At 43.1% G+C, this 12824-nt stretch overlaps 1 protein-coding gene across 2 annotated transcripts in view; it reads right to left on the bottom strand.

Annotated features, from left to right (window-relative positions):
• LOC136834445 (probable RNA-binding protein CG14230) overlaps positions 1-9607 on the bottom strand; it is a 127062-nt gene extending 117455 nt beyond the window's left edge. Inside the window, exon 1 of one of the 2 annotated variants that reach the window (XM_067097057.1) lies at positions 9493-9607. The gene's annotated coding sequence lies outside the window, so the exon portion shown is untranslated. Of the gene's footprint in view, positions 1-8070; positions 8210-9492 lie in introns of those variants that run through there. The other variant, XM_067097050.1, reaches the window with a different exon arrangement.
• Positions 9608-12824: the final 3217 nt, after the last annotated feature.

The following is a 12824-nucleotide window of genomic DNA, read 5'->3' as shown; positions in this document are numbered from 1 at the left end:
CAGCTACCTGGATGTACTACAAGACAATCGGGGGACCGACACCCAAAGCATGCCAGGCAGCCAAACTCCAAAGACAAATTTGTCGGAGCTCCCTCTGTCCATCTCATGCTTCTTGGAACAACCGAGAGGAAAAGAGAACAGGTGAAGAGAAACAGTACCCCTACTTGTCCTGCCAGTAAGACCAGCAGGAGAGGCGGACCATGAGCAATAATCAACTGAAGAAGATTATTGCCATGCGGGGGAAGAAGAAAGCTTGTGCCATAGCAAAGCACTTTTCTGGGAAGAGCAGAAAGTTCACTTGAACAGTTCCGAGAACCCTATTCAGAAAAACCGAGCAGGGCTGAGCCGAGTCGATCAAGCGAACGCGATCCAGACTGGGTGGTATGAGGTGGACTGGAAGGCAGATGGGTCAAGCGGAGCCGAGCCAGTCTCACGAACGCAACCAGGGGCTGGGCAGGGCGAGTGAGCCGAGCTGAGCGCATGAACGCAATCAGAACTGGACAGGGTAGAACTCGTCTGCCATGAGCTAGTGCTAATTTCCCAACTCTAAGCTCCTTCGAGGCCGAGGCCCCTCGAGAAGAAGGTTTAAAGGGGAGTTCTGTGTCTGCTATCATGCTCAAACTCTAAGGTTCAAGACAAGAGGATGAAACCCAGTCAAGCAACCGAAGCAGCTGGCGGGCAGTATCAAGACACCTGTCTCTCGTCCTGTGCCTCTCACCAGGAGAGCGCTTGTGATTCATAGAATTCGAGTGACCTATGAGACTCCCAAAAATTGGGAGAGGCTGCTTTTGGTTTCCTAAGAAATCAAAAAGAGCCAGGCATAGAACCAGTCTTAGATGCAGACTTCTAAGACTGGCAACGAGGGGGCGGCCTCTTGAGGCCGTGCTCTCGTGGCCCCCGAAACGCTAGACCCCAGAGGAAAATGTGAATCAGTTCCCGCCTTAGGGTGGGAAGAGTCAATAAGAGAAGCATGTCTCTCAGAAGAGAGTCAGTCCCTTAGAAGTCCTGCAGGACTCCCGAGGGGAATCTTTTCCCTGCTTCTTCTGGTGTTCGAACTGATAGGATCGAGACACCAGGGTGGGAACCCGACCGAGCACTGGTAAGCACTCGGGGAGGGCTTGTAGTGCTAGCAGGAAGAGCTGTGACACCTGGGTGCCTCGGCCCTTTCTCTCGCAATGCTCCTGAACCGGGCAGGGAGAGTACTTTCCAGACCAGACCAGGATACTCGATATTCCACAGAATCTCAAGCACTCGGAGAGGCTTGTGAATGAGTTCCCAAAGCAGCACCTGTCTTAGAGGCATAACCTCTAGGACTAGGAATGGGAGTGCAAAAAAGGTCTGTACACCCACGGCTCCCAAAACACAAAACCCAGGGGTATGCGATTCAGTTCTCTAACCCGAAGGGCGGGACAAGCCAATGAGAGACCCACTGCCTCCTCCTCAGAAGGAGGCGGGCCCTAGATGTCCAAGGACATCCTTACCTTACAGACCTTACCGTTCGTTCGGGTTGCCCCAGGTCCCTCAGTGTGAGGCACCTCTGATATCTACCAGAGAAATGCTAATGCATCTTCCGGTATATTTTGCATCTTCCAATCTTGGATGGTCTGGGATGCATCTTATATATTTGTCGAGCTTATTCTTAAACACATCTACGCTCACTCCTGGTATGTTCCTCAGATGACCTGGTAGCGCATTGAATAGACGCTGCATTATCGATGCTGGTGCATGGTGTATTAATGTCCTGTGTGCTTTCCTTAGTTTTCCTGGTATAGTTTTGGGCACTATTAATCTACCTTTGCTTGCTCTTAGTTTCCCTGGTATAGTTTTGGGCACTATTAATCTACCTATGCTTGCTCTTTCTGATATTTTTAGCTCCATGATGTTTTCAGTAATTCCTTCTATCTGTTTCCATGCCTGGATGATCATGTAGCGTTCTCTTCTCCTTTCAAGACTATATAAATTTAAGAATTGTAGTCTTTCCCAGTAGTCAAGGTCCTTAACTTCTTCTATTCTAGCTGTAAAGGACCTTTGTACACTCTCTATTGGTGCAATATCCTTTTGGTAGTGTGGGTACCATATGATATTGCAATATTCAAATGGACTACGTACGTACGTTTTATAAAGCATAATCGTGTGTTCGGCTTTTCTTGTTTTGAAATGTCGGAACACCATTCTCATTTTTGCTTTGCATTTTGCCAATAGTACTGCTATTTGATCACTGCATAACATATTCCTATTCAACATCACACCAAGGTCTTTAACTGCTTCCTTATTTGTGATTGTCTAATTATTAGGTCCTTTATATGCATATAGCATTCCTTCTTTATCACCATAGTTTATTGATTCAAATTTATCAGAGTTAAATACCATCCTATTTACCTCTGCCCATTTATATATATTGTTTAGGTCTCTTTGTAGCAAGTTCCTATCTTCATCACAAGTAATCTCTCTACTTATTCTTGTGTCATCGGCGAAACTTCTCACTACTGAGTCCTTAACATTACTGTCTATGTCTGCAATCATAATCACAAACAGCAATGCAGCTAACACCATACCTTGTGGCACACCGGATATTACCGTAGCTTCATCCGATTTCTCGTCGTTAGCCATCACTATCTGTGTTCTGTTTTGCAAAAATTCTTTTATCCATCTTCCTACTTTATCCACAATGTTATGTTTTCCAATTTTTTTCGCTAATATATTACGGTCTACCTTGTCAAAAGCTTTTGCAAAGTCTAGGTAAACCACATCTGTATCTTTTTCGTTTATCATATTTTTATATATGCTTTCATGGTGGACTAACAGTTGAGTTTGTGTACTTCTTCCGGGTACAAAACCATGTTGTCCTATATTAAACAAACTATTTTTCATTAAATGTTTCATTATATATTTTTTCATTACCCTTTCATAAACTTCCATAATATGAGATGTCAGACTCACAGGCCTATAATTACTTGCCTCTAGTCTTGATCCACCTTTGAAAGTTGGGGTATTATATACTAATTTATGCTCATCATAAATCTTGCCTGTATCTATACTTTGTCTTAATAATATTGCGAGCGGCTTTGTGATTGAATGAACCACTTTCTTTAACAAAATGGCAGGTACACCATCTGGTCATGCTGCTGATCCATTTTTAATCTCATTAATAGCCTGCACAATATCGGCTTCAGTAATAACTATGTCCGATAAATATTCACTATTTTCATCTCTTATTTCTGTATCATTATCTTCATTATCAATTCTAGGTGTAAATTCACTCATATCTTTCTGCTAATATGTTACATATTTGCTTTTTTTCATTTGTTAATCGCCCTTCAATTCTTAGGGGCCTATTTCTACTCTTATTTTATTCATCTTTTTTGCATATAAGTAAAAAATGTTGGGGTTTTGCTTGATATTTTGTAGGATCCTTTCTTCTAGGTCCTGATTTTCTCTTTCTTTTGACTGTATAATCATTTGTTCTGCATTTTCTATCTTACTTTTTAGCTCCATCACTTTCCATGCATTCTTTTCTTTTGCAAGACCTTTTTTCCACTTTATGATTTTCTGGAACAAGATCCTTCTGTCTCTTGGTATGCGTGAATGATGTTTACTTTTCTTCTTCGGTATATATTTTTCCACTATTTCCTCTAATATTTTATATAACATATCAGTATTTACCTGTATATTATCACTTACAAATATGTTTTCCCAGTCTTTGTTTAATTCTTCATTTATTTTTTACCAATTTATATTTTTACTATAGAAATTATATTTTCCATATCCTTCCCATTTTTTCTTCTCTTGCTTATCTCTGTTTTCATGGGCTTTGGAACGGACAGTTAATTCTATGACATTATGGTCCGAAATACTCATTATGCACAATTATTTCTTTAACATAGTTCACCTCGTTCACAAATACTGGGTCTAAAATATTATCCTTTCTTGTTAGTGGGTGATTTATTTGCTGAATGTTATGTTCTAGTAGCATTTCTAATAGCTTTTCAAATTGCCTCTTATCTTCTGCGCTACTGTTACTCTCCTTTTTATATGTATAAATACAACTGCAGTCTCCTATTCGTTGTTTCCATTCTACGAAAGGAAAGTTAAAGTCTCCGGATAGGAGTATAGTCCAGTCTTTGTGATTTCTACATATATCATCCAATTTGTCAATTATTATGTCAAACTCTTTAGTATTCGGGGGTCTGTATATTACAATGTTTACTAATTTTTCAGATTCAAATACTACTGCTATTAATTCACATTCTGTGTTACTATATTTCTCACAGAAGGGGGAAGAAGAAGCAGCCTTCCTCTCCTTCGGCCGACGGAGGTCTATCCGGTTCCTGGGAAGCCCCTTCGAACCTCAGGAGAGGAAGGGAAGAGGCAGCAGAAGACGAAATGGAAGATAAGTTGAAGAAGATGGCGGCTACTTCCACAGGGCAACTTCCTTCAACTTCACTCTGACATCTTCTACAGGATGGTGGACATGAAACATCGTAACCTCCGAGGCAGCAAGGCAGGATCACAACGGAAGCGGCCCAGGACACCACCACCAGGAGAAGCAGCAGGCATGATCAAAACAGCCGATGCAGGAGCTACGGAAGCGGTTCAGAAGGCAGGAGCTACAGCAACGGCCAGGAATGTCACATGAACGTAACAAGCAGCAGCAGGAACGATAAGGACAGCTGCAGCAGAAGACCAGGAAGAGCTGCCCAGAGATTGTCGCTTGGTCAACAGGAGCATAACACAGGAAACAGCAGGAGCAGACGGACCACACACACGCCAGAGGCAGTGCCACAGAATACATGAAGGCCAGCAATAATAGCAATCGATCCAGATCGGTGGGAAGTCAGAACGATCCCGACATGGAACTATGCCATTTCCAACCAGGTAATGTGGTCGATCCCGAAGCAACACTGTATGAACATCAGGACTCCTTCATGCAAAGATATCCCAACTGAGATATCCAGCCAACTACTGCTGTGCCAATGATGCTCACTGTCAACCTGAGAGAAAAAGCAAAGAAGATTAGTAGAGGGGGAGACTCCTCTCGCTCCGAGGGGAACTGCCCTACGTAACAAGAGGAGGCCCCTTAGAAGAGGCTGCCCGACCACCCGCGCACCCCCGCCCCTCGCAGTCTTTGCCCGACAAGCGAGCGAAGAGGGCGAAGGAGAGAGATCTCTCCCGAAGGAGATAAGGAAGAGCCTACAGGGAGAGAGAAGGAAGGAGGGGAGGCCACCAAGGGCTCCGTGGGAGTGAAACTTACCAACGACGCCCGCAGCCTCCCACCCCCCACGACTCTCCATAGTGCAGGCAGCGAAAACAACACTTGGCACAAGTAGAAAGGAAGTAGTCATGCCCTTGTACACGGAGGGAGTAAGCACAAGAAAGGAAGCGAACTTTTTATGTCCCGATCAATGTAGGGGAGAGCAGATATTACTTCCCAATCTAACGTCTCCGAATGTAAAGGGGAACGCCTTCAGTATCTAAATAAAGGGCTACTGAAAGAGAAGCATTACCACTTGGTTATGCCCCTCTAAATACGCCCTTGGCCGTCAAACCCGACACAGACACAGGGGAATGATGGCTTATGCAAGGCTATCACAAATCGTGGATTTATATTAATAAATAGCAAACAAATGTAATATATACACAAAAATACAGTAAGATCCCACCAGGATAATAAAGAGCTTAACGACAGTCAGGCAAAGAGATCCAAAAACACTGCAACGCATGATGGCTGAAAGCAAACTGGAATGTTTACATCCAGGCAGGCAGGTATTCCACCTACCTGATGGCAGTCACTGCCTAACCATCTTGCTCAAGAGTTTAATGGCCGTGTCCAGCTTCGCCGCAAGTAATTCCTAATGTAAAGGACCGATGGTTTGTATATCATGTCGGAACAAATTAGCCTTGTCTAGTGCATTTAGACAAAACTAAAAACTTTATATACAGATGTGTACAAGCTCTGAAAACACTCAACCTGGCCTTCTTTAGAGGTGATTTCCAATGAAAAATTTGATTTTTATTAATTTCATTATAAAAAACTATTGTAAGCATCTGGATGTGTGCAGGTCCTTAAAACCAAGATTACTCAATAGGTTAAGTAAGAGATTTAAAATGCAGTATGTATATACAGAGTTTCTATGATAGTTCTTGTGGGAACTAAGGATTAGCTCTGCATCAAGTATTATCTTGAAAATTGACCTTTTCTACAGTATTTTGGTTGCTTATCACGAATTTACTTTTATTTTTTATCACTTGACCGTAATTAGGCTAACCTGCAATTAACCTCAAAAATGATTATATTTTTGCTGTTGCGCATGTGCAGTGTTATAGGGGAACTTTTGGTAGAAAGTAGAGTTTCCTTCACTGGGGGTCTGGGGGGGAGGAGCCACCAGGCTAAGTAACACAGCCTGCTAGGTTAGGTTACGTTAGGGTACATTAAGTTACTATGGTTCCTTTTATAATAGATTTCCTTAGCTAATCCCTTCTTAAACATATGGCTCCCTAATTTCTCTTGTATTCGCGGAACTGTTCCATACAATCCTTGAGGAGCTAATACTTAGAAATACCGTTTCTGGTGTGATTTTGACAAATTTAACAGGTTGCTTTGCCCAACTCATTACAGGCAGTCCCTGGTTATTGACGTGGTTCCGTTTCTGAGGGTGTGATGGTAACCGATTTCGGTGATTTTCGGGGGTTATCGGAGCTGAAAAGCGCCGATTTTCGGTTATCGGCACCTCTGTTAGGTATGTATCGGTGACAATACCCAATTATCGGTGCCGATAAGTGGAAATCGGCAATTTTCGGCGCCGAAAATTGCCGATTTTCGTCACTAGACAAGCGCCATAAAACCGGATCGCTGTTAACCGAGCCCGCCGTTAACCGAGGACTGCCTGTATACACAAACCTAGCAGTAGGTCTTAAGCAGAAAATGGGACCGCAGTGAGAACTAGGCTTAAGTTTTGGGGTCTAGGTAAGTTTGGGGGTGGGGTGGGGAGACACAAAGGGCACCAAGCAAGCAAATAGGCTATTGTTTAAGATTTACAGCACACCTGGTGCCGGTTTGGATAGAAGAGGGGTTGTTCTTCGATCAGGGCCTGAAATTAAGCAGGGTGGGACTCTGAGCATTAAGCTAGCTTAGCCTCACTTAATGAAGGTAAGTTTGGAAATCAGCCTAACCTAAAATTGATCAGTATTTCTAAGTATTAGCGTTAGATCTAAGAAGTAGCTCCACGGCAGCAATTTCCTTCTAACTTGACTTTTTCTACGGTTTTTTGGTTGCTAATTACGGATTTACCTTCAATTTTTGTTACACGAATGTAATTAACCCATCAAGACCATCCAACAAGGGGTTTCCATACGCGATCTTCACAAGACAGAGCACGGGTACGTCTGTTTGGAACGGTTCATATCCCGTCCAGCAAGTGCAATAACCTGTTAACATATGGGTACCACCCCCCAGGCCAGTACTAAACACAGCGAAGGGACACTCCTCTCGTTTTTCCCCTCCACAGGGAGCCTTCCCAACGTAAACATGTACACTCCATTTCTGTGTTCTCCCCCATCCAAAACCTCGAAATCCCAGTCCCCCTTTACTGTTGAGTAAAGTTAGGGGGGGCAAATAACAGTTGGCCGACAACAAACAGAAGCCCTAAAAATGTAGAAAAAACCAGTTTCCAAGGTAAAAACAGGCGCGGAGGTAGTACTTTGAACTACATTATTAGCTCCAAGCCTGTTTCTACCTTGGAAACTGTTTTTTTCTACACTTTTATGGAAATCGCCGCCGCGGATCTACTACTTAGATCTACCCATAGGAGCCTGTATTACACTTATACTACATACTAACGGTATCTACAGTAGGTTAACGAGAATGCGGAATGTTGTTTTTTCTGTGGTTATAACGGGATGACCATCAATTTCAGAGGTAGGCCTAAATAGCCTAGCCTAGACCTGGGCTAAATGTCAAATTCGGACATTTCAAAAACTAGAAAAATCTTTTAACGAGGAATAATTAGGCTTCAGAAATAGCTATTCCTGGCTTACAATGTAGAACAACTAAATGCTGTCTCAGCAACTTACAGTTATCTATATTAATTGTAAATAATTGCGTGAAAAGCTTCACTTCTTAAGCACCAAAAGCAACATGTTCAAGTTCAGGTTCAAGAATTAAGTCGATGCCTTTACAACGGCGCCTCAATTGTTCGTATGGCGTTTTTCTAGATTTTGGATAATTATTCCCTTCTTTTATTGTCTTTTGTCTTTTTCTCCACATATGATGTAAGAAATGTTTTTTTTAATTTCATTATTACTTTTTCTGAATAAAAAAATTCCACTTGTATCTTCTTCACATAGTCATTGTAAATTCATCCACTTCACTCCATTCCCCTAGCACTCATTAAAAAAATTGAGCCATTTTATAAATATTCACAAACACTGCAGTTGACATGTGCTTTTGCATATCCTATCTGGTTACGATTTTTCAATGAACTGGTTCTCGCTGTGGAAATAGTCACTGATGCACAAGTGTTGTCGTATATGTGAACTTAAATTTCTCTTCTCCATTTTTTTTTCTTATGAACTCGCTTTCTTTCATAACTCATCTTTCCACGTATCAACATCCCGTTGTCTACTTTTGGATTTTATTTCTATTTTTGTCACTTCCTAGGCTGGTTTTGTATCAGGTTTATCTCTTGTATATGCATATGGTTTCTACCCGTTTCCTTTCTTTTTCTGTTATATCCAGGATTTTCATTTTAAGTGTCCTTTTTTCCATATAAGGTATGTTTATGTGATGCAGTTTTCCACTTACTACCACTAGCTTCATAGAAAATGCTCCCATCTCTCCTCTTAATGTGAAACTTACTCTACTTTTCGTGGCACCTAATATTTTTCCGTATAGGCTACCAAGTTTTCAGTCCTTTGCAACTTTTCAGTTTCCAGTTCTGTCAAATTTATTGTATTAATTCCATACAAAATGAAAGGAACTGCAGTTTTTTCTGCGACTGAGCACTCGAAGTTTACAGTTTTTTTTTTGGGGGGGGGACTTTTCAAGCCTTTTTTTTGCGTTTTAAGTATATTCCTCTGACTGTCTATTCTAATGATAAATAAGCCATATTTCCACTACTCAGATCTCTTCTGTGTGTACTGGTTGATCTTTCTTACTGTATGTTGAAATATTAATTTTTTTTTACTTATTTCTGATTCACACATTTTCGCCGCTCTCTTTAAAATGGGTGTATTGGGGTTTGGACTCCTCTATACTTTCTACTACCATCAAGGCATCATCAGTAATGAATCAAGTGCCCATTTTTACCAGTTCATTTTTAAATCCCTTCGATCTTTCCTCTTCTTTCCTTTTAATCATCCAATATGTTATTTGCTAAAACGGTGATGCCGTTCCTATGCATAGTTTTCTTATTCCGCTTATAACTACCATTTCTTGCCTTATACCTTCCACTCTGTCAATACAGTATTACAAAATTACAAAATCAGAATACTTACTATTACAAAAGCCGTGCCCACGTTCTCGTATGGAGGACTGATGTGGCTTAACTAGAAGTAACAAAAGGTTCTTAGCTTATGCCTGTGTTCAAAAGCCCTGGTAGACCACAGTTTCGCTGAACTACCCACACATTCTTAATTACACTTCGGACATAAATTGGCCTATCATAACTGAACATAGTTCCCTAGTCAGTGACTACCTGACCTTGAATAAATTACCAATTCTAAAATTATTAAAAAAAGAAGTATGTTTTGAACCTTTTTTGGTTTGATTCCTTCCATTAAATTGTTGTTTTATTTGATACTTGAGAAGATCTATCTAAAATATATTACTTGATCTTTTGTTTATATTAAGATGTACGATATCACCAAGAAGGTTCGTTACTCTCCTGTACAATACACTGTGTAACCGTTGTTGCTGAAAAATGTCTTAAAAAACGCTACTTCTTTATGAAAAATTACACATTTTGTTTGTTCTGAAAAGCAGTGTACGATGCTGTTTAGTTTATATCTTAGATTAGGATCACTTAAAATCACTGCAAAAGAAAACGGTGCTAAGGGAACTATATACAAGAAAATCTCATAAATTTTAACTTTGGCAACATACCTCCGACGTGAGAGAATTGTTATCACAAATTTAATCTGCTAAGGTAATCTGCGCCAACGTTGACCTTTCCTGGAATACTCTCTACTCTATCCTTGTAGCTCTAGAGTGCTGTGGCCCATCTCATGAGCCTTGGATTTTCAATCTCGCAACGTTGTATGAATACAAGTGGCTTATGGTTGGTCTGTATCAAGAAATCCATCCCATACAGGTACATATGGAACTTTCTGAGTGCAAAGTAATTGCGCTCATTCTTCTTGAGTTTCCTACTTGCAAACGCAGTAGGAAATATCCTATCAACAAACTTTGGTAGTAGTATGCCTCCTAGCCGTTCATTCGATACATCCGTCCTCATGATGAATTCCCATAGAATCGGTGCAGTTCCTAATGTCTTTTGTTGAGGTTCCTCCCACTTCATCAAGTTGGTCGTCCCTTCATTAAATCCATTAAAGGCACTGCTAAAATTGTGTAGCTGTTCACAAACTTCCTGTAGTAGCCTGTCAAACCTAGGAATGATCTTGTGAGGACAAAAAGGTCGAACTGGGTATTAACTGATTTATTTGTGTTGTTTCAGATTTAGCTGGCCTTGTGCCAGCACGGACTCTTGCTCCTAGAGCAGCCCGTAACTGATTTATTCGTTGTTTTAGATTTAGCTGGCCTTGTGCCAGCACGGGCTCTTGCTTCCAGAGCAGCCCGTGGCTCAGGTATACATGACAGAATGCGGACGGAAACGTAGTGCCCGACCTCCGATTGCCGTGACCCGCACTCTGAGCAATATGTGTTTGTTGACACAAATGGCAATTTTAAGAGACATAACATACATACAATGAAAAAATATATTTCGACGGAAAGGCCAGGAAATTCTACATATGATTATTTACATGAGATTCTTGACGTGTTAATAAGTGTGATGCATGAACGTGATTAATGTGAAATGAAGAGACGTCTGACGTCTTTACAACTACTCCCCCCGCTCCCCCCGACAATTATTATGAAATAATGATTGGAAGACTTCTTGAAAATCGATCACGGAACCTCTTTGGGAGCAGGAGCCGGCCCCGAGTTCTTGATACCTGCGAATGTGGGGCGGCTTTGACTACTGAATCGCCCGGCGGTTTTGCCAAGCGGATGACTTCCTTAGTGCAGCCCTTGGGAAGTCCTCGACCACGTTTCGAGATGCTGATGGGTTCATCTGAGGCCTTGTTTTGTGGAGGAATTCTGGGACGCCTGCCGGTTTCCTCCCAGTTCAGCTGTCCATCAGGAAGGCTGTGGCTTTAGCCTGTTGACAGAAACCCAGCCTTCCAGCCCATGGATGTTGACAAGGTAGGCCTTGGATGCCCTACTGACGACACGGTATGGGCCTCTGTATGGTGTGGTCAAGGGTGGGCGGTGGGCGTTGATCCTGATGAAGACATGCGTGCAGGAATCCAGGCCTTTCGGGCTGTAGATGTGGGTCCTGTCTGTGAAAGTCTTTCGGTAGGGCGTGAACCTCTTTGCTATTTCCCTCAGCCTTGGAAGGGGTGTATCTGCGACATCCGGCTCTGTGAGGAAGAACTCTCCCGGTATGGCCAGTGTTTCACTGCAGACTTCGTCTGCGGGAGATTCATTGCTGTTTGCCCTTGGTGCGGTGCAGAGACCCAGCAGGACCCAGGGGCGCTGCCCCTTCCAACTGTCATCAGTGCAGCGTACCATCAGAGCTGCCTTCACTGAACGGTGGGTCCTTTCCACCATGCCGTTGGATGCAGGGTTATATGCCATCGTACTGTGGAGAGTTGTCCGCGTCAGGTGTACCAGGGAGACCCAGAGCTCCGATAAGAATGCCGGGCCTCTGTCTGTAGTTTTGTTGTCGGGCACACTGAAACAGCTTATCCAACTTGATAGGAGGGCTCCTGCGCAGGCGCGCATTGATGCTTCCGTCATTGGGGTTGCTTCCTGCCATCTGGTGGAAAGGCCTATGACCGTCAAGAGGTATCTGGTGCCCCCCAATTGCGGCAGAGGCCCTACAATGTCTACATGGATATGCCCAAAACGCTGATGTGGTCGAGGGAAATCTCCAGTGCCTGGTTTGTGTGTCGGGTGACTTTACTCGTCTGGCACGGTATGCAGTTCTTTGCCCACTCTCAAACATCCTTCCTGATCCCGTGCCACACGAACTTTTCTGTCATCAGGCACATTGTTGTTCGTCCTGATGGATGGGACAGCCTGTAGATGATATCGAATGTCTGCTTTCTCCTCGATGCTGGTATCAGGGGGCAGGGGCAGCCAGTGCTGGTGTCGCAGAGAAGTGTTGAATTAGACGCACCCATTGGCACGTCTTCCCACCTCAGTGCAGTGAGTGCCGTGTGGTAGGCTGCTGTTTCTGGGTCCACAGCTTGTTCCTTCGCCAGGTCCTTGTAGTCTATGCCCAGGTGGACTGAATTTATCTCGACTCTTGATAGGGCATTGGCTACTGGGTTCTTCTTGCCGGGGACATAACTAATGGTGCAGCCAAACTCGGAGGCTGCCATCCAAGAGGTACTTGAAGTGCTGCACAGCTTGGTAGATTGCCAGCAGCTCCCTGTTGAACGCACTGTAGTGGGTCTCCGGCAGCTTTAACTTGAGGCTGAACAAGGCTGGAGGGTGGGGGGAACCGCCTACTACCTGCTCCAGCAAGGCTCCACAAGCGATGTTGCTGGTGTCAGTGGTAAGTCTCAGGGGGGTGGAGGGGTCATGATGTGTTAAGGTGGTG

Source organism: Macrobrachium rosenbergii, chromosome 4 (assembly GCF_040412425.1).
Source record: "Macrobrachium rosenbergii isolate ZJJX-2024 chromosome 4, ASM4041242v1, whole genome shotgun sequence".
Lineage (NCBI taxonomy): Eukaryota > Metazoa > Arthropoda > Malacostraca > Decapoda > Palaemonidae > Macrobrachium > Macrobrachium rosenbergii.
The sequence above is the reverse complement of the archived record's forward strand: the minus strand, read 5'-3'. Positions and strand labels throughout refer to the sequence as shown.